General features: G+C 36.7%; 1 pseudogene; it reads right to left on the bottom strand.

Moving 5' to 3' along the window:
* Positions 1-9,668: 9,668 nt before the first annotated feature.
* LOC132284836 (respiratory burst oxidase homolog protein C-like) lies at positions 9,669-20,294 on the bottom strand (annotated as a pseudogene).
* Positions 20,295-22,667: the final 2,373 nt, after the last annotated feature.

Raw genomic sequence — 22,667 nt, forward strand, 5'->3', positions numbered from 1 at the left:
AAATATTTTTTTGCAATTATTTGGATAGTGGTTTTGGACTGTAAATTACTTGTTCATTATGTATACATTGTAATTTACCTGGATATGGAGGATTGTATGCACCGGTATGGGACGGTGACATACTGGTGACGGTTTAGCTCCAAACACCTAAACCTAACCTAACGAATTTAAGGAATGGATTTATAAATGTTGAATCCTAATTTTGGTTAAGATATGTCAACTGCAACTAAGTTGAGTGGCTTCTTGGATTAATGGACGGAGGTTAAGTCACATCAACTGAGTAAGTTGAGTGACTAACCAGTTGGTTTGTTGTATGTCAGTTTATTAAATATTTGAACTACATACCCTAGATTTGGATGGATGTTATATATATGTTTATGGTACCACGAGCTGAGCTTGAGTCTCAGACTCGTTAGTTAGGGTGCGTATATGCGGTGGATGCGTAGCTGGTTATAATAGGTTGAGGTGTACCCTGTTAGGTCTAGGTACTCATGCCCACCTTTGGGTGCGTATTTGCATGTTACCTTCTATTCAGGTTGAGACCCCTATTATAGACTAGTAAATGTCCCTTAGTGTGGATATATTTATACTTATGGACTAGATAGATATTGTGAGGTGTCTATGGTGTATCTGTGTATCGGTTCATTGTATGGATTGCAGTTAGATTAGAACTTGCTCGTAGGTCTGACCCACTCCTTTATTATTCTTTTCAGGTACAGGACGGTTCCAGCCTTGGAGCTTGATCGTGCTTGTCAAGGATAGTCTCACATTCATCTGATTACGTAGGATTTTCTCGATGTTTCTAGCATTTTCTATTTTAAATTTTCAGTTTCAGTTGAACTTTTGGTTAGGGGTCCACTAGTGGATTCCCAAGTTGTAACCTTGAAGTTTTGGGAGGATTGGAGTTTTATTATTTTAGTTATGCATGGAGGGTTTTATAATTAATGTTTTTTCAGTTTTATTCCATCTTTATTATTTCATTTTGTCATCTGTATTCGCTTTAAAATACTTTAATTGTTTGATATTCCCTCGGGTTTGGGCTTGGACCTGATCAACCCGTGTCTGGAATCCGAGGGGTATCACAACTTAGCTCAAGTTCAACTTGATCAACAAGTTCATAACTCCAAGTTAGATGGATTGAAGAAAGAGACCGAAGGCTATAAGGTGTAGTACACCAAAATTCAAAGTGTTCTTCCCAAGCTGTAAGATTTCAAACTCAGGCTGTGGCTTCTTTGAATCAGTCCAAACTTCTCTGAACTGACTTTAAAAACAATTTTATGGGTCTGTAATTTTTGAACAATATTTTTTTGTGCTTTCTTTTAGGCCAATCTTTTGGTCATATGTTGAACTTTTAGAATCTGCTATAAATAATTGGCCTTTTTGAATGATAGTTTACTTGGGTCTTTACAATAAAACCAAGGGGTAACGAAAGAGAAAAAGAAAATAGAATACCGTGAACTTTAAGAAGGTTAAGCCGAAGAGAAGAGAATTGGTTGAGGGAAAAAGAGTGAGAAACTAAAGAAAGGAAATAAGGGGTCTCTCTCTCTCTACAATCTTTGTTGGACTCAATCTAAGGTAAAGAAAATTTACAGTTTCAATTCTGAAGTAGATTTTTATTTATTTATTTATTTATTTTTAAAAAAAAAAAAAATTTCATGAATAATCTAGTTTATGGGTTCTTTTGCATATATCTTGAATTATTTTACTTGATTAATTTAACTAATAGATTGTCTGAGTTGAGATAATTGTTAGTTATGGAGTTGTGGAATTAAATCTGATATCTAGATAAGTTTAGTCAAAAAGCTTCCTGAAGAAGCTTTGAGAACTGCCTTACCTGTCACCATAGACTGGTACTAATTAATCCAGTGTACCAATGAAATAATTTGGGAAGAAATGGCTAGAAAAAGAGGAAGAAAGAAAGAGAAAAGTGAGAGAAAGAATTGTTGCTGGGCTTTTGTGCACTAGCAGCAAAATAAAGAAGTTTTTACTTCAAATGTTATATCAAAATCTCATTATTTTGTCTTTGGTAATCAATTCATTTAACTAGTTATATACTAGTAATGGTTGCCTTGAATGAGTTGATCCCATGATTATTTTTTTATTCGAAGTATTAAGTTGGAATTTAATATAGATATGTGTGACTCGAATTTTAGTTACAATTGTATGCAAATATTGGATTTATCATGAAGGTTGTGATGAATATTATTTATTTCTTTTTAGAAATGGGTATGATGTGATTATAATTTTGTTCAGGCAAGGAAAAGGAGCAGAAAACTTCAACAATACCAAAGGATAAGTGAATAAATTGGGGAATAGCCAAGGTGAGTGTACTCACTGGAAGTTTTATATTTGAATGTGATAATTGATGTATTGAGAATGTTTATATGAAATGAGGATTCTTGATATAATATGAATATATTATATAAGGTCCATACTCTGGCCTGGAAGGAGAGTAATATATTATATAAGGTCCATATTCTGGCCTGGAAGGAGAGTATTACATTTAATAAGGTCCATACTCTGGCCAAGAAGGAGAGTACTATATTTAAATAAGGTCCATACTCTGGCCTAGAAGGAGAGTACTATATTATATAAGGTCCATACTCTGGCTACTATATTTTAATGCTTGTAATATGTTAATGAAATTTAATTGAATATATCAGATAATATTTGTTTATATTACTCTGATGTAGTAGTGTTGCATTCACTGAGCTTTAAGCTCACTCCTTCCATATCTATATTTTTCAGGTATCAGGTTGGGTTGCTACTGCCAGGTCTAGAATCTTGATGTGTGACTAGGGAAAATAACAATGGAACGTCTTTTGTATAAAATGTAAATATTGTAGTAGAATTTAATATTGGGACTTGTAATTAACGGTTTAATTTTCTTAGAACTTGCAAGGTGGATTTATAATTTATTTTTAATTGTAACCTTATAAGCAGGCACTCTGATATATGATGACATCATGTATGTATGAGGTTAATACTGATGGTTAAATACATTCCAATTGTTTAATTTATTGAATATTGTAAATTGGGTTGGGGTGTGTCAATGAGCGCACCTTTAAGTTGGCTGGAATTCTGTTTTTCACACACTTGAGGCAATTTGATCGATCACAAGGGTGCTTGGATTGATTGAACTATGGCGGTGCCTTTTTGAATAATGACAAAGTTGAGATATTTTTGGAAAAAGGACAAAAGTAGTACGTGAGAATAAGATAAAAAATGTTGGATCGATCGAAGAAGATATTGGATCGATCGAAAAGGGAAATTTTCCTGAAGGCTCGATCCATCCTAATATGGTTGGAACGATCACAGTCTCATTGATCGAAGCTTGGTTCAATCGATCGAAGAGGGCTTCTTTTCACCATTTTGCTTCCACTTTGCTCATTTATTCTACTAAGCTTGAGATTGCTTCTTTTATGCTCTAATTCAGTTAAATTGACTTATTTTGGGGATAAGTGCCTGAAAAGGGACATAACATGAAATTAGACTAAAATGGTAAAATAAGATAGAATAAGGTCCTAGAACACTTAAGCTTAAGGGTTTAAAAGTTCACTTTTCAGCGCTTATTACTTGTCTCATGCTCAGCTGCTGAGTTCTAACTTTTAGACCCACGATCTATGAATTTCTTCCACTGCTGCCATGTGTCCCACATTTTTTAAACTGCTCATCTAATTTGTATATATATATCTATACATATATGATAATAGACGGGAGAATTCATTACAAATCTCCAGGATTTCCTCCTCTGACCACACAACTGATTGAAACATCAAAGGCTAAATTATTGGGTGAATTATCCTCGTACAACTTTATATATATGTAAATTACAGATTTAGTGCAGTATAATCCACCCTTGATTTGTATTCCATATACATTGTACAACACTATAAATATTTGAATCAATATAATACCAGTTATAGCGTGAGAGCTTCAATTACTCTTTATGGTATCAGAGCATTTTAACTTTAACGAGAATTGTAGATCTTGTCATTCAAAAGATGGCTTCTTCTTCACCATCCAACACCACTACTTTGTCATCATCAGATGCTTCTAATACCTTTGTTTTGTCAAACATCTCAAATCTAGTTATAATAAAACTAGATCAAAACAACTATCATATCTGGAGATCACTTTTTTATCTAATTCTTCGTGCCCATGATCTTCTGGGTTTTGTTGATGGTTCTATGCCCTGTCTGCCTCAATTCCTTATGGAACCTGATGGAAAAATCTCTACTACCATCAATCCCAAGTACAAGGAGTGGATTATCAAAGATCAACACCTACTTACATGGATCAATGCCACTTTATCTGAAGTTGTTTTACCATATATTGTTGGACTTCCATCTTCATAAGCGATTTGGTTAGATCTACAGAAACGGTATGGATCTCTCACTCGTTTTCATGTGATCCATCTTAAGAATCAACTCCAAAATATAAAGAAAGGTTCAACTCTGATGCAAGATTATCTCCAACAGATCAAAATTATGTCTGACAAACTAGCGGCACGTGGTGCTGTAATTGATGTCGGCGACTTAATTCTGCACACCTAGAATGGTCTTCCAGATACTTATTGTGCTTTTAAAATTGCAATCAACATCCGGTCAATGGCTAATCCCAGGTCACTGGAAGAATTACACACTCTTCTCGTATGTGAAGAACTTAATCTTGCAAATATTCAACCTGTTGTTGCTGCCGAATCAACAATTGCACTGACAACCTCTCGCGCTCCCTCACATCGTGGCCATCTACGAGGAACTTCCAATTACCGTGGTTGTAGTAGAGGACGCCATGGATCACATCGTGGTAACCACCAACAATCAAATTCCAGTTTCGCCTCTATGCCACCAGGACAACAATCATCATTTGGATATCCAAATCGTCCCATCTGTCAAATCTGTAGCCAAACAGGACATTCTGCACTTGATTGCTATCATCGCATGGACTATGCATTTCAGGGCCGTGTGCCACCACAAAAGACTGCTGCAATGGTTGCAACTAATTTTTCCTCAAATGAGCAAACAGGGTATTCAGATTCTGGTGCTACTCACCATATTACTTCCAATTTGGTCAACCTCTTAATAAATTCAGAATATCGAGGAGGAAACAAAGTTCAAATTGGCAATGGCTAAGGTTTGTCAATTACCCACACTAGTTGCTCCACTCTTTATGGCCCAAATGGTAGATTCCAACTTCAAAATATTTTATATTGTCTTAGAGCCTCTATAAACTTACTTTCAGTATAGAAATTTTCTGAAGATAATAATTGTTATTTTTGCTTTGATGCAAATGGCTTTGTTGTGAAGGATAAAGCTTCGGGGATGATTCTTTTCCAAGGGCTGACTGAGAATGGATTATACCTATTTTGTCTCTCTGCAAACCACATCAATAAAGTTGGACCTGCTGCCCTTCTAGGTAAACGTGTCTCCTCTTCCATTTTGCATTCCCGTCTTGGACATCCATTTACCACAACTCTACGTTTTATTACCTCCAAGTTTTCTTTACCACAATTTGATGCAAATAAGATCAACAACATATGTGACTCATGTCAACTTGGTAAAAGTAAAAAATTAGCATTTCCTATTTCCTCTTTTATTACTGTTCGACCATTAGAACTCGTCTATAGTGATGTATGGGGACCAACCCCTTTGTCTTCAATAAGTCATTTTCGTTACTATGTTATTTTTATAGACGATTTTTCCCGATATTGTTGGATTTATCGTCTCAGGCATAAGTCAGATGTCTATGATGTATTTGTCTCTTTTAAGGCAAAAGTTGAAAATCTTCTTTACTATAAAATTAAAATATTTCGCTCAGATGGCGGGGGTGAGTTCACAAGTAATCCTTTTTAAGATTTTTTTTCCACTCATGGCATTACTCATCAGATATCATGCCCACACACACCCGAACATAATGGCATGGCTGAGCAAAAACACCATTACATTGTCGAGACTGGTCTTACACTTTTAGCTCATTCTCACATATTTACCTCCTATTGGCTTGAGGCTTTTAATGTAGTTGTTTTCCTCATTAATCGTGTGCCCAGAAAAATATTATCTAATGTCTCACCATGGGAAGCTCTCTTTCATAAACCACCCAATTACATGTTCCTTCGTGTCTTTGGATGCGTTTGTTACCTTTGGTTTCGACCGTATACTCGTAACAAATTGGAGTTTCGTTCTGTCAAGTGTGTTTTCTTGGTTACAGCCTTAATTACAAAGGCTACCGCTATCTTAACCCAACTACTGGTCGAGTGCATCTCTCTCGTTATGTTGTGTTTGATAAGCATGCATTTCCATTCCAAACTAATAGTCAGACCAGTTTCAGTAGTCCCACTCACAGAGATAATTTACGTGTTTTTGGGCCTATTTCTAATTGGTTACCAACCAAAGTGATCCCATGTAGTCATTATAAAACTACCTTCTCTTCTTAACCACCTCCTATTTTTCAAACCCCAACCCCTTTAATCATCAATCTTGATTGTCCACCATCAGAAAATCAAACACAAAGTCATGTCACAACCACATCTTTAGAACTTATGGAAACCACTCTCCATTCACTCCCCAAGTCATCTTTAACGATTCAACAGCTAATCCCTCATTCACCTGGTATATCTCAATCAAATACCCCTACAACTTCAACCACCACCAATACTCACTCAATGGTAACTTGCTCAAAAAATGGAATCAGAACTAAAAAGCCCACATGTTTTGCTTCCAAACATCCTTTACCTATTAGATTATTCAACTTATTTGGGCCAATTGAACCCATGTTTCACTCAAGCTTCTAAATAGTTGGAGTGGCGTCAAGCTATGGATCATGAGTTTAATACACTGCAAAAGTGTGGTACTTGGACATTGGTTCCTATAAACCTTGCATGAATGTGGTTGGCAACAAATGGGTCAATAGAATCAAACGTAATGCTGATGGCACAATCAATCATTACAAAGCAAGACTTGTGGCTAAAGGATTTCACCAACAACTAGACATAGACTTTTTTGAAACATTTAGCCCTGTTGTTAAACCGGCAACTATACGTTTAGTTCTCACCATGGCACTTAATCACCAATGGGAAATTTGTCAACTTGATGTTGAGAGTGCCTTCTTACATTGTGATTTACTTGAAGAGGTTTACATGGCTTAACTAAGAGGTTATGAAGATCCGCTCTTCCCTAATCATGTTTGTCGCATGCGCAAGTCGATTTATAGGCTAAAACAAGCCCCTCACTCCTGGTTTGACAAATTTTGCTGCCATTTACTTAAACTTGGTTTTTCTAATTCTCATGCTGATACATCTCTATTCATTCATCAATCTCACGAACATGCTACCTACTTATTGATTTATGTGGATGATATTATTCTAACAGGAAGTAATCAGTCATTTCTTCAGCATGTTGTTAATCAACTTCTTCCATTTTCTATGCAAGATCTTGGTCCTTTACATTATTTTCTGGGTATTGAAGTCACTCGCATAGCTGATCAAATCATCCTATCTCAGACCAAATACACTTTGGATATTCTATCTCGAAGTCAAATGCTTGGTGCTAAACCAGTGTCATCACCTGTTACAACTCATATCAAGCTCAGTCGAGATTCAAGAGCTCCATTGGCTGACCCAATTGAGTATCAAAGTATTGTTGGTGCACTTTAGTATCTTACCTTGACTCGGCCAGGTATTACGTTGGTTGTAAATCAAGTATGCCAGTATATGCATGCTTCAACAATAGATCACATGGCAGCAGTGAAAAGAATCCTCCGCTTCCTAAAAGGAACTTTATAGTTTGGTTTTTATCTTCGACGATGGTCACTTCACCTGGTTGCCTATTGTGATGCAGATTGGGCAGGTGATTCGGGAGATCGCCGATCTACTAATGGGTTTTGTATTTACTTCGGGTCTAGTCCAATAACTTGGAAAGCTAAAAAGCAATCCACAGTTGCTCGCTCCTCCACTGAATTTGAGTATCATTGTCTTGCATATACAACCGCTGAAATCTCATGGCTATGTATGCTACTATGAGATTTTCATATTCTTCTCCAGAGTGCCCCCCTTATTTGGTGTGATAACATCAGTGCAATCTCGTTGGCCAACAATCCTATATTCCATGCTCGTACTAAGCACATTGAAATAGATTACCACTATTTTCATGAAAAGGTTCTTCAGAAAGAATTAGGCAGATATTTTCACCAAAGGTCTCCCCTCATAACGGTTCTGATTTTCACAAACCAAGCTTTTAGGTCGTGAACGACCTTTCAGCTTGCGGGGGTGTGATAATAGATAGGAGAATTCATTGCAAATCTCCAAGATTTCCTCCTCTAACCACACAACCGATTGAAACATCAAAGGCTAAATTATTCGGTGACTTATCCTCGTACAACTTTTTATATATGTAAATTATAGATTTAGTGTAGTGTAATCTGCCCTTGATTTGTATTCCATATACATTGTACAACACTATAAATATTTGAATCAATATAATACCAATTATAGCGTGAGAGCTTCAATTACTCTTTAATATATACCACGTAATTCAACTGCTCCAGTTTCATTTTTTCTTAAAATAGATTCTGAATATACAACAAACCACAATCTCCTCATCCCTAGTTTTTAGGAACCACCTTCCTTAGCCGGTTTATTTATTTATTTATTTTTTCCCCTTAAAGATAGGAGCTTCTAAACTGAGTTATAGCAGTTTCCGTACGTGTTTAACTCATTTGGCCAATCTTCTCCTTGATTATAGGAAACCACTCAGCCTACGATTCCATTGCCAGTTGTCATTATCCTGCCATATTCGCCTTTCTTGTTCTGCCAAATGTTTCAAGCGTGGTGGAATTCCTTTTCCTTCCAATGTTGACATGTGTTAGTTCAACATTGGACCATGATTTAGTCCACTTGTCCTCTTTTCATTACACCATATCATCATTGAAGTAGCTGCCTATTGGACTGCCACTTTTATGTGCCAACAGTATGATAAACCTGTTTTGATGCCATATTGAAAGCTAAATCTTAAAGAGAGAAAAGGAGAAGTGACATTATATTATTTCATATTCCAAAGGATGATTACAATATGTATATATAATGATCTCAAGAATATAAAATAAGGGAAATGTTAAATGAAGGTGGTAGGTGAGTGCAGTGCAAGGAATGTATCTAGACCTATTGTGTGTCTAGGTAAATCAGTAATTATGCCCCCAATTAAGGAATATGAATTATATTCAGACACTCCCAGACACTCCCCCTTAAGCTAAAGAGTAGATGTCAACGACTCTCAGCTTGTTGTAAATAGAATCGATAGCATGCTAGGGAAGATCCTTAGTAAATATATTTGCTAAGTAATTGATTACCAGACAATACGAATTGATTACCAGACAATACGAATGAAGTTTTATTTTATTTGGAAGTCACCTTATAACGATTGAAATGACAATCAATCTCAATATATTTGATTCGGTCATGAAAAACTTAGTTACTGATAATATGAATAGCGGAATAGTTACCGTAATTGAGAAGAGATGGGTCTTAAACAGAAATTCTTGAAATCTTGTAACAGAGCTCTCAAATAAGTTTTTTATTTTATTTTGGTTGAGGGTAGAGTGATGCACTGGCTTGAGTTAAGTTGAATTGTCAGTTACTCAACTCTTTACCAAAGATTAGTAGTTTAGTCATTGTCTCAAAAATGAATTTTTACTTACTGTTTCTTGTGTCAAATCTCAAACTCCAGCCTGATTAGTTGAATTGTCAGTTACTCAACTCTTTAAAATCATGAAGAAAAATAAAAATTAAAATAATCCAGCTGATTAGTTGAATTGTTATTACTCAACTCTTTAAAATTATGAAGAAAAATAAAAATAAAAATAATAAGAGCATCCAATTAGAATCGATTTTGGCATCACACCAAAAAAAAAAAAGTCTCACACATAATTTGTGAATCACTCCAATAATAATAATAATAATAATAAATTTACAACATAATTTTATATTCATTCCAATTAAGATTACACTCCATTCCTTGAAAGGATTCGTCTCGTGCCTCTTACATTCGCATAGAAGTTCATTACTTTTTAACATACTAATAATACTTGCAACTTTTCAAATTCATAACTCAGGACTTAATAGCATAAATAAAAGTAAATCAGCTCGCATCATAATGCTCACCAGATTCTTCTTGACTAGAATATTAATTATTCAAGACTCGAAGTGGACTCACATGGATTTCCGAGCCCTTTATATACACCTTTAATTTCTTCCGCCACTTGTCTCCATCAACCATTTTCCCAATTCCTCCACTATCTTCTGCCTGCATCTACTTTTCACTCACGATATCTCATACTTCTCCATTAATAATTGCAAACTCATGCTTTAAAGTGGTACATGGAAGAGATTGGGATGATATTGATGGTGGGCACGTACTCTAGATATTTATTTGATCTGCTGTTTCTTGCATTCACGTCAAAAGTTCTCCTTGTGAAATTCAAATTTGGTGTTGATCTCGGGATTGTGAGAGAATTCTGAAGCTAGCTTTTTTAGTTCCTTCGCAAGTCCTTGTTGTCCACAGAAAAACACCCCTGCGTTTATCAAAGGAGAAAAACATAAAAACAAAAACATGTAAGTTGTTCTTATCATTAACAAAAGCACTACCGCTGCTATACATACACACATGTATCTTTCATCTTTTTGTATGGAAATGACAGAAAGTGAAAAAAAAAAAAAAAAAAAAAAAAAATTCCAAATCATCGGCCAAAGAAGTGGCAACATATGTTTGGATAAAAATGATAGGAGATATTTAAAATAGGGGATGTGCATCAACGTAGAAAGAAATTATTGTTATAACAAAAGATTAAAGGCCCATTTGGCTTGAGTTTTAAGTGTTTATATTTTTGGTCAATATAAAATTTTGTTACAGGAGTATTTTTGGTTAATATTAATTTAGTGATATGGGTTTGAGTTATAAAATTTGGTATGTTATGACTATTTTAAATCAATATTAATCGTACCAACCATCCCAAACATGGTATGAGTTCAAATTTAAAAACCATTATCAAACAAATAATATCATAACACATTCTAATTAAATTGTTAAATTGTTCCATAAAATTAATATAGTTGCTGTCATCATTAACAAAAAGCACTACCACCATTGTGTTGTGGGCGCCTTTCTTCTTTATATGTCTTTTTATTTAGTTTATTTATTTATTTAATAATGGAGGGTGTCCCCACTCTCTTTAATCCCTTTGGATATCTACAGTCACTGCAAACCACGAGTTTTGCATGAGTGCATGAGGGAGCTTTTATAATGCTCCTAAAAATAAAACACAAGACGTTTAAAAGAAATATAAAAACAGAATAAGTTTAGCATATAATAATAATAATAAAATATTAATGACATTAGGTATTAGAATTAGTGAGACTCACCAACTGTAGCACCGCTGTGATTGTCAGCAATGCTTTTGTAGGCATCACGCCAATTAGGCCTGCCGAAATGGCACTTGACACAGGTACCAGAGACAACATCGACACCGTTCTTGGCATGGAGGAGTGCCTGAATCATGACAATGAGAGCCGAACGAGCGTCACCTTCGTCGTAGACACTAGTGCAGTAGTTGCGCATCTCTATCACTCCATTCTTATCCATTTTAGGAATCTCATTCATCACTTCTTTAAACCATTCATACGAACCTTGTTCCTTCGTCATCCAGTAGAAGTATGCCCTTTTTGTATTGAAGTGGCTGTCACCACCAGCCTCTCCATTCCCGTTGTTCACAATGTCCTTAACAATGCTGATCATCGGTGTTGCCCCGATTCCTAACCCTACTAGCAACACCACTTCGTATTTCTTATAGTCTTGTGCTGGTGCTCCGTATGGACCATCAATCGACACTCTTGGAAAACTGTATTCGATCGATCAATCAATAATCATCACCATCATTTTTGTAAAGAAAAATGCTAGTGACAATCGTGACGATGAGGTTGGAGGGAATTTTGATGGTCTCGAAACCATACCTCTTCCACTAAATGCATCTTTGTTATATAGTTTCAAAAACATGGATGATTTGTTTCTCAAAAGAACATGTAATGTTCTTAATCATCAACAATCTCGGAAAACTGTATATCAATATTCTTGACAATCAACCATTCTATCAATCGGTCAATAGTCTTAATCATCGTCATCAACTAAATTAAGAACTATAGGAAATAGCGATTAGCGTGGAGATGAGATAAGAGCAGCCCATACAGTGATCTCTTCATTTCTGGACATTACTCAACGGAGCATTCCTCATCCCTTAAACACAACATGTCCTACTTCCAAAAGCATGTTTGATTTGTTTTTAAAGATGGATAAATGTCTCTGCAGGAGATCGAATCTCCAACAGTGGATGAAAATGACAGCATGCACTTTAATTATTATTGCCCCTTTCTTATTATTATTATTTTTTTATCCTGGCAAGAAAAGAAGCCCAACACCATATGGCATGCATGTTTGTTACATGTCCCTATGGTTTTGTCATATCTTATGACATCATTTAGTCTATATATAGGCAATGTTTTATTTATTTATTTATTTATTTATTTTTTGAATAAAACATGATTAATAGTGAAAGTATTGGATGAATGAAATACTCAGAACTTACACCGGTTTGTTCTCTCCTTGCTCATCGGCCTTCAAAGCCTAATAAAAAACATGTAGAGTTTAGTTTAGTTTAATTATAGACATAGTACTACAAACAATAATCTCACCTCTTCGAACACTGTTTTGATTTGTCGTGTCCAATCGCCAAGAGCTCGGATATGCACACTCAGTTTCTCATCTCCAGGGGCTGAAGTTATGGAGAATGGGTGCCTGTTAAGATAAAAAGAAGATTTAAAAATAAATAAATAAATAAATAAATAAAATCTTTATATATACATTTTAAGATATTATATATAGTATATGGTAAGACCACCTACCATTCAAATGGAGAAACAGCAGCACATTTTACAAACATGTATTGCCCACTTTTGTATTCGAAGCAGTCAGGCTTTGACATGGGAAGCATCAAAACTTTTCCAGGATAAACATGCGCCTTCATATTCATTGTGAACATAAAAAAATTCAGGCATATATTAGTATAGAACTCTTTTCCTGTAGTCAGACTTATATTATACATGTGCAAAGAGGACTAAATCGTATACCTCTCGTATCTTAACATGCTTGGTAGTAGATCTAATCACTCTAATGAATCTTTCACCCGCGTATAGCATTATCGGAACTGCCAGGTACATCCAGGTCTGCCAATGACACAGAGTTGTGTAGATTTGAAGTTTCAAGATTCATATTTTTGTATGGGTTGAAATGGAATTAAATATATATGACATGGTACTAACCGTTTTCTTGTACCATTCACGGATCAAGTAAAGCTTGATTCCATGCACAATGAGAAGAGTGTACACGATAACGTAGAGGTGGTGTGCATACCAGAAGGCGTTGAAGCCAGTGAGCTTCTTGACAGGTTCGGGCAGTTTTGAGTTGCCTCGCCTCAACCATGGCGATGCAAGTGCAAAGGCTATTGCCATTAACACTACCATCACAATCCCTGTCCACCCTTCTGCTCCTTTTACGAAATGCCAGTAACTTGAAGGCTGGTCCCCGAAATATTGCTTCATTAGCTCATCATATTTCTCATGATCTTCATCAATAAGGCGAGGAAAGTCACACGCTAAATGAAAAATCCCATGTATCCCAACCCCAATTGCAACTGCCACTGGTATTACCTAAAAGAAAAATCCCCAATTTCAGCATCCTTAATTGAATACAAATACATACACACACACATATATCTATCATGAATAAGATATTAGAATTACTTGGTGGAAATTTATGTTGTCATCAAATGGAACGGCGATGCCTAGTTTGGTCTTGTTTTTGAGCCAGGTGATGGTGTTTCGGCAGACTGGTAGTAAAATCAGAACCATGTTCAACTTGAGGGTCTCGGCTGCCCCTTTTGCCATACAAACGCAGTAACCCATCACCTCATATGCAGCTCTATTCCGATACTGCACAAACTTGTATGCGAATAGCCCCAACATAACCGCAATCCAGAATCCTATAACCCAAGCCCTCTGCCAGTTATCCTCCAAGAAATACTTGAAGTCCTGATACCTTCTCGTTAAAGGGTTGTTCTCTCGCATAGGCTTAAGCTTCTGACTCAGTATTTTGCCTCTTTCAGGATGGTTTGGTGCTTCCAACAATATCATCTCCAAGTTTTTTCTCTGTGAAAACATTGTAAGAGATTGTCATTCATAAAAACAGATTGATTCCCACTTCAATCATTGAAATTGGTATACCATTTATAATTTATGTTGCTTAATGCTGTGTACCTCGATGAATTCCTGATTATTTGGATCTAATGTCTCCACGATAAAGGCTGCATATTCGTTGGCTTTTTCTTGGATATTTAGGTGGTTGGCAGAAGCGCAATGGCTGATAATCTGCATAAACAAATTATTGTTTCATCAAGATAGAGAGAAGAAGATGCCAATTTGACAGAAGCACTGCAAACTATTTATTTTTCTGTTTTGATGGAGAAACAGTGAAACTTCAAAACACATCATCTTTGGACTCAATAAGCTGACAGTTCAACATATATGCGTGTATACATATACATATACATGTATATATATATTGTCATACCTCTTTGACTTCTTCTTTACTGATTTTGCCATCTGCATCTTTATCAACCCTGCAACAATTTTAGATTTCCATATCAATAGAACAAGTATATGATGATAATAAAGGAAATGATTCATGTATAGACACTATTCAATGGATTTTCTAGTTTCTTACTCTTGAAATTCAGAGAACGAATATAAGACTTCAAAATTCTTATTCGATATTATTCATGATGGTATTACATTCAATTTATAGAGTAATATCTAGCTAAAATAGATAACTAAATATACAATAATCGGGAAACTAATTACCTACCAATTAGCCCTAAATTAATGAGAAAATAATTTAATCCTACAGCTGTACAATAGGTAAGATCTCAACACTCCCCCTCAAGTTGGTGCATAGATATCACACATGCCCAACTTGTCTAAAAATTTTGAAAACACTTAATTTGAGACTGCTTTGGTGAGAATGTCGGCTAGTTGATCCTCAGATCGAATTTTAGGCAACTCCACAATTTTTCCATCCAACTTCTCCTTAATGAAGAATCTATCTATTTCGACATGCTTTGTACGATCATGTTGAACTGGATTATGGGCAATATCACATGTTGCTTTATTGTCACAATATAATCGAATTAGTTGCCCAGGTAGATAACCCAAATCCCGCAAGAGAAGTCTTAACCACAAAGTTTCACAAAGTCCAAGTGCTATACCTTTGAATTCAGCTTCTGCACTCGAGCGAGCAACAACATGTTGTTTCTTGCTTCTCCATGTAACAAGATTACCTCCCACAAAAGTGAAGTAACCAGAAGTAGATTGCCTATCATCTATAGCTCCAGCCCAGTCAGCATCAGTATATGCATCTATGTTTTGACAACCAGCATTTTTAGTGAACAAAATTCCTTTTCCAGGAGCAGATTTCAAATACCTCAGAATGCGTATAACTGCATTCATATGTTGCTCTCCAAGATCATGCATAAAGTGGCTAACAATGCTCAATGCATAAGCCAAATCTGGTCTCGTGTGTGCTAAGTACATCAATCTCCCTACAAGTCTTTGGTATCTTCCTTTATTAGTAGGTACTTGATTGGACTCAACACATAACTTCAGTCCTTCTTCCACTGGTGTCTCAGCTGGTTGACATGCTGTCATACCAATCTCTTGTAATAGATCTAAGGCATATTTTCTTTGAGATAGAAAGATTCCTTTATTCGATCGAGATACTTCAATCCCAAGAAAATATCTCAAAGGACCTAGATATTTCATTTCGAATTCTCTGGACAAGTACTTCTTGAGAGTCTTCATTTCTTCAGGATCATTTCCTGTAACCACCATGTCATCTACATATACAATGAGTGCAGTGATCTTACCATGTTGTTTCTTCAGAAATAACGTGTGGTCTGAATTGCTTTGATAGTAACCAAAGGATATCATAGACTTTGTGAATCTTCCAAACCATGCTCTTGGAGATTGTTTCAACCCATATAATGATTTCTTTAACCTGCAGACCTTCCGACTATACTTTTCGGGTATCATACATCCTGGTGGGAGATCCATGTAGACTTCTTCAGATAATTCACCATGCAGAAAGGCATTCTTCACATCGAATTGTTGCAATGGCTAATCCAAGTTCGCAGCTAAAGACAACAAGACCCAAACTGTGTTGATTTTGGCTACAGGTGCGAACGTCTCTGTGTAATCGATTCCATAGGTTTGGGTATAACCTTTCGCCACCAATCTTGCTTTAAAGCGTTCAACTGTGCCATCGGCTTTATACTTCACAATGTAAATCCATCAACATCCAACTGGTTTCTTTCCTAGTGGAGGATCAATGAGTTCCCAAGTTTCATTTTTCTGTAAGGATTTCACCTCCTCGTTCATAGCTGCTTTCCACCTAGGGTCAGCTAAGGCTTCCTGCACACTGTTAGGAATAGATATAGCAGATAATTGATTTACAAATGACAAATTTGATTCTGACAAACGATGGTTCGACACATAATTGTTCATGGGATACTTAACTTTACTAGAAAGTTCGGGTTCATATGTGGGTTTAGGAATACCTCTAGTGTGACGCGGTGGTAATTGTTTTCTGAGTGGCTCAAGCACTAAATCAGGAATATCCTCAGTAGGCGATTGGTTTGATATGTCAGTTGCGAGGGACTCGAACTCGGACAACGATGGGTTTGGCGCCATACTTTCCATTAGGTTGGCGCCATACTTCCCATTGGGGTTGGCGCCATACTTTCCATTTCTGGGCGTTCATCACTACTTTGATCCAAACTTATACCACTTGAATCCAATTCGCCCGATTCCTGATTGGTTGGTCCAACTTGTGAGTCATCAACACTAGAATCACCATCCTCAAAAATGTGATAATCATAAACTAGAGTCTGAATTTCGTTCTGGTACTCCCCCTGAAGTTCAGACGCAGAGGAAAAATATATCGAGTCTTCATGGAAGACAACATCCATTGTGATAAACATTCGTCGAGTTGGAGGGTGATAACAGCGATACCCCTTTTGATGAGTAGCATATCCGAGAAAAACACATCGCAATGCTCGAGGTGTTAGCTTGTTGCGTTGATGCTTATGAAGGTGTACAAATGCTACACAACCAAAGACATGAGGAGGTAGATTTGGGACGGTTGGGGCAACAACTGCTTCAGTGAGAGCCTGCAATGGTGTCCGAAAGTCAATAGAGCTGGAAGGTACTTGATTGATTAGATATGCTGCAGAGGTAAGTGCTTCTCCCCAATATGATAATGGCATATGCGCTTCGATCAATGAAGCACGAACAACCTCCAATAAGTGGCGATATTTTCGCTCTGCAACCCCGTTCTGCTGGGGTGTATTGGAACAAGTGGTTTGATGAATAGTTCCATGTGCTTCCAAATACTGCTGAAGGTCAAAACTCTAATATTCTCCACCATTGTCACTACGAAGAACCTGAACATGTGCATTGTATTGAGTTGCAACCATTTTATGAAACTTCTGAAACAATAAGTTCACTTCACCTTTGGATTTCATTAAGCACAACCAGGTCATCTTGGTACAGTCATCAATAAAAGTAACAAACCAACGAGATCCACCTAAAGTAGTAATTTTGGACGGACCCCAAACATCAGAATGTATAATTATAAAAGGGAGTGAACTTTTATGCAAACATAATGGATACGACACACGGTGGTTCTTTGCTAGTTCACAAACATCACAGCAGAAACTCGAAACATCAAATTTGGCAAACAAACTAGGAAATAATTTTTTCAAATAACCAAAGGAAGCATGCCCCAGACGTCGATGCCACAGCCAAATTTCAAATTTTTTTCTCTCCCCCTCAGAACCATCCACGGTCAATGCTTGTCGTAGCTTATTGGAACTTTTGGATATTAAGTCCAAGTAATACAGTTTCCCTCGCCTAATACCACAACCAATCATCTGCTTTATTTGGATGTCCTTAAACACACAAAAATCAGGCCAAAAAATGACAACACAAGATAAAGCTGTGGTTATTTGGGAAACTGACAAAAGATTAGACTCTAAAGATGGAACAACTAAAACAGAATCTAAATGCAAATTATTAGTGAATTGCAAAGATCCTTCCCCAATAACTGGGATCGAAGTCCTATTAGTAATAGAAACAAATTTGTGTGAGGATGAATTAAGAGGTAAGACCTGTCTAGAATCAAATGTCATATGATCTGTAGCACCAGAATCAATTATTCATGCACTATTAACAACATGTGTAGAAATATTGAAATTCTTACCACCAGTATCGGTTGTCTTAACAACTGCTGCAGTGGAGGATTTTGTTGAATTCTTCTTCCAACAGTGAAGATCCCACCATTTCGAATATCCCACAAGTTTGAAACAACGACTTTTGGTATGACCAGTCTGGTTGCAATGAGTGCATTTGTAAGTAGACTTGTCTGCTCCAGATGATTCAATATTTTTTTCACAAACATTTTTTTTTTTTTTTTTTGGAACTGGTTTATCATAGAACCAGTTTTCAAATGTGGTTACAAAAAATTAGTTTAGTTTTGAACTAATCCAGAATTGGAATAGGAGTACACTTGTGGCCAAACAGATTTTTTTTTTTTTTTTTTTGAAATATAATATATATATATATATATATCAGAATTAGAAGAACAAAAGAAGAAAGGATTTGTGGAAGAGAAGTCCTGCGAGGAGAAAACGAACCGGCGGTAGAGCTCGGCCGTGAGCTCCAGTCGAGGAAGGCGACCGGCGGTGGGGGGTTGTCAAGAGATCGGCGCTGCGAGAGAGCAGTTCCAGTTCGGTTCGGTAGTTCCGGCGATGGAGATCAGATCTAGCAGCGATGTTGGAGCCTGCGGCTGTGGGTGTTTCTCCTTGTTCGCCGACGATGATGGCTCGGCTGTGATGCGGAGAGGACTGGTTTAGACGGCGCGGCCGATTCGGCGACGGCGGTACAGGTCCGGCGACGACGATACAGAGCCGTTGAGGTGCAGCGGTTTGGTTACGGCTGTTGGTCCGGCGACGGCTGAGACTTGTGATGGCAGAGGCTGCGGCTTCATCGTCGTCGTTTCAGATCCCGATCCAGTGAGATCTTCAGCGGTTTGGCAGCGGCTTGTGATGGGTGAATCACTGTGAATGTGTATGGTTATGTTGTATGGGTATGATTATGTTGTATGAATGTATATGGATAAATTGGTTGTGTATGGGTCTGGGTATGGGTTCAAGGCAAAATTCAAAGAAATCAAAAAAAATACGGATGGCTCTGATACCATCTTGAAATTCAGAGAACGAATATAAGACTTCAAAATTCTTATTCGATATTATTCTTACATTCAATATATAGAGTAATATCTAGCTAAAATAGATAACTAAATATACAATAATCGGGAAACTAATTACCTACCAATTAGCCATAAATCAATGAGAAAATAATTCAATCTTACAGCTGTACAATAGGTAAAATCTCAACACTTGCATGTCAAAGAAAGTTTTAAGCCTAGAGTCGAAGCTCTGATCTGAGATTTGATCCCAAAACTCTTTTAGCTGTTCCTTGTTGATTTTTTCACCTTTTATGTTCCGCCTCCTGGCAAGCGCGTCGAAGAGCACACCTGCAAAGTTTTCCGACCCCTTTTCCATCCCTGCCATTTAAGTAGATATTGGAATCTATTCAAAACACTGAAATTTAAAAATAAAAAAATAAAAAAATAAAATAAAATTTTTTTTCCAAAAACTATGCTAAAGATGGTAAGAATTTGTGTTTTACCTATGCATGTGCAGAAGTTCGCACGAAGCAGCAAGCCATTGGTGGAAGCGGTGAGCTTCTTGAACTCAATCTCCACTTTGGGCCATCCAGCATCACCATCGGTCTTGCTGATGAACTTGAGCCCCATTAGAGCATGAGCTGCAGCCGACTTGTTCCTGTCGAAGCTACTCGCCTTTGCTCGTTTGGACAACGATGGAATGCTCTTCACCTTTTGAAACTCCTTCCTTAACCGTGAGGTAGCTTTTCCCAAAAGAAGACTTCTTCTCGACGCCTTTGGCCTGCAAACTCGGCTCAGAATCTTGAACGTCAGCTCCGGCAGTGGTCTTGACGCTGTGATCTGCGGCCGATTCATCATGGACGTTGATGGTGACATTGTCTTTATCCATTTTCTGTATTGGACAAGAAAATAAGAATAATAATAATAATCTTCACAGAGTGTTTTGATAAAAATGTTGAGAGTTGTGTATGAGCAATTTTTACATACAAGTTTTTGAAGTCTAGCCTTCTTAATCTCCAAGAATGACTTCCACTATATATATAAGTTTACAAACTCTCTGTGTATATATATATATATAAAATCTTACAAGGCACTGCTATTTATTAGGCTTGCAACAAAGGTCTAGAGAGCCTGACCTGCCATCTATTGTGTCATACCCTATGACGAATGCATTACCATCTTAATATATTAAAATAGACCGTGTCATTCTCTAATTATTGTTTCGTTATTATTGGGACTGGGCTAAACATGTTACATTGTTCTACCTTTTCTCCACATGGTGGGGAGCCTAACATTTTTTCCTAGTTACTGCTTAACAAATAATAATATTATGAGTTTACATCAGGTCTATCATTTATTTATTTATTTTTTTTGACGTTGGTAGGAGTCTCTAGCTTAAAGGTATGATCTCTCCCTTCAAAAATGAAGTTGAGAGTTCGAGTCCTACCGAGATCATGGACTATGACTGTGTTTTTGCTTTAACTTCAAAAATAAATAAATATATATATATAAGTTGGTGTTGGTGTGTTTGAGTAGTTCATTTGTGTTGTTGCATTGCTTTGCTTATATACTTGTTTCTGTATTTTGTTCGGTTGCTTTAGGTCGCTAAGAGACACCTTTCTTCTTCTACATTGGGTATAATTTTTCTTTAATTAATTGGGTTAATTACAATCACACCCCTTGAAATTTGTCTTATTGACAGTTAGATGAAAGTTACCTTCTACAATCACACCCTCTCAATTTTGATAAAGTTCACAAAGACACTCCAATGATCAACTATCCATAATTAATTGACATTGTTGCCCTTTGACTTGTGAGTTAACCATTTTAAATAATTAAATTACCTTTTTAACCCTTTTTACAAATTGTTTATTGAACCAAAGTACCCTTTCTCTCTATCCACCTGTGGCATCTCCCTCTACCCCACCACCACCAAGATCAATTATCCCTTCTCCGTTATCTCTCCCCTCTCTCTTTTTCCCTTCTCCATTATCTTCCTGTGAACAAATCAATATTCATATCAATGACCTTAAATAAGTTATTATATAATATTTATTTTAATTCTAATTTTAGAGTTAATGTTGGCAAAGAAAAAAGGGAAGCCACTAGCACCACCGCCACTCGGTCCACTCCATAACTAGCCACCAGCACTACCAACCAAGTCCAAAATTGCCACCAACCCAACACCCCTCACTGTCATCCTTACCCTCCTCGTACAATCTATGAAAACTAGAGGAAAGTTACAAAAAAGATGGCATCATCAGATTGAAACCCAAAAATAAGGAAGGACACAGTGAACATGCAACCAGTGGGTCATCGTCTCTCTGGCTAGAGCTCAACGACCAACCTATTTCAAATTCAAATCTAACCCCAACCCAAACAACAACAAAATGAATGGATTATTCAGCAAATTTAAGAACTGGCCGGGTTTAAAAAATTACTCTATCAGGGTTCTGAGAGAGGGAGGGTTTAACTTATTACTGCGATTGACATTAAAGAATAGAACTCAATAGCATCTATATGGATATCGGGTTTCTGAACATTGTGAACTAAAAAAAAAAAATAAATACAGTAACTAAAGAACACAAAACCAATCCCAAATATAATTAATGAATTGGGTCTATATATTTAAATTTCGTAAGTAAAAAATTAGAAGAAATCAAGATAGGTAGTGCCCATGCCTATGCCGATGATATGAATGCATAAAAATCTAAACTTTTCTTCAACAAATTACAAACAGAGAAAGGTTTTACATCTGTATATATGTGTGTGTAAACAGAAGCACCAAACTGGGGATATGGCAGCTTGCCCCACAGTTGCAATACTGGGTAAGTCGACGAAACTAGAGGCTTGGTAGAGGACTCGAACCCTAACATCCTGTGTGGCAGTCCCAAGCCCCACCATCACTGCTAGCCCACCGGGGGCGTGTGTAAACCGACTTGATATGTTTTACTAATAATGGCTTAGTGGATGGTAGAGAGAGAGAGAGAGAGAGTTGCAGATTTATTGGAGAGAAACGTGTGGTTAATAATGTTGAAGGGTAATGTTATTTAAATATTTTAATTTTTTTAGATCAGAGTTAATATTTTATTGAAGGGCTATTTCGTCTTTTTACATTTTTTAAAGGTTTGTTTGGATCAATTTTTTGATGGGGGTGTGAGTGCTAAAAAATAAGCCAACTTTTATCTAGCTGTTAATAAGGCAAATCTTAGGGAGTGTGACTGTAATTAACCCTTAACTTTATAAGCCATTTGAACTACAGATATG

The sequence above is a fragment of the Cornus florida genome, unplaced genomic scaffold (assembly GCF_030987335.1).
Source record: "Cornus florida cultivar Cherokee Brave unplaced genomic scaffold, ASM3098733v1 CherokeeBrave_3.0.0_Hap2_Chr11, whole genome shotgun sequence".
NCBI lineage: Eukaryota > Viridiplantae > Streptophyta > Magnoliopsida > Cornales > Cornaceae > Cornus > Cornus florida.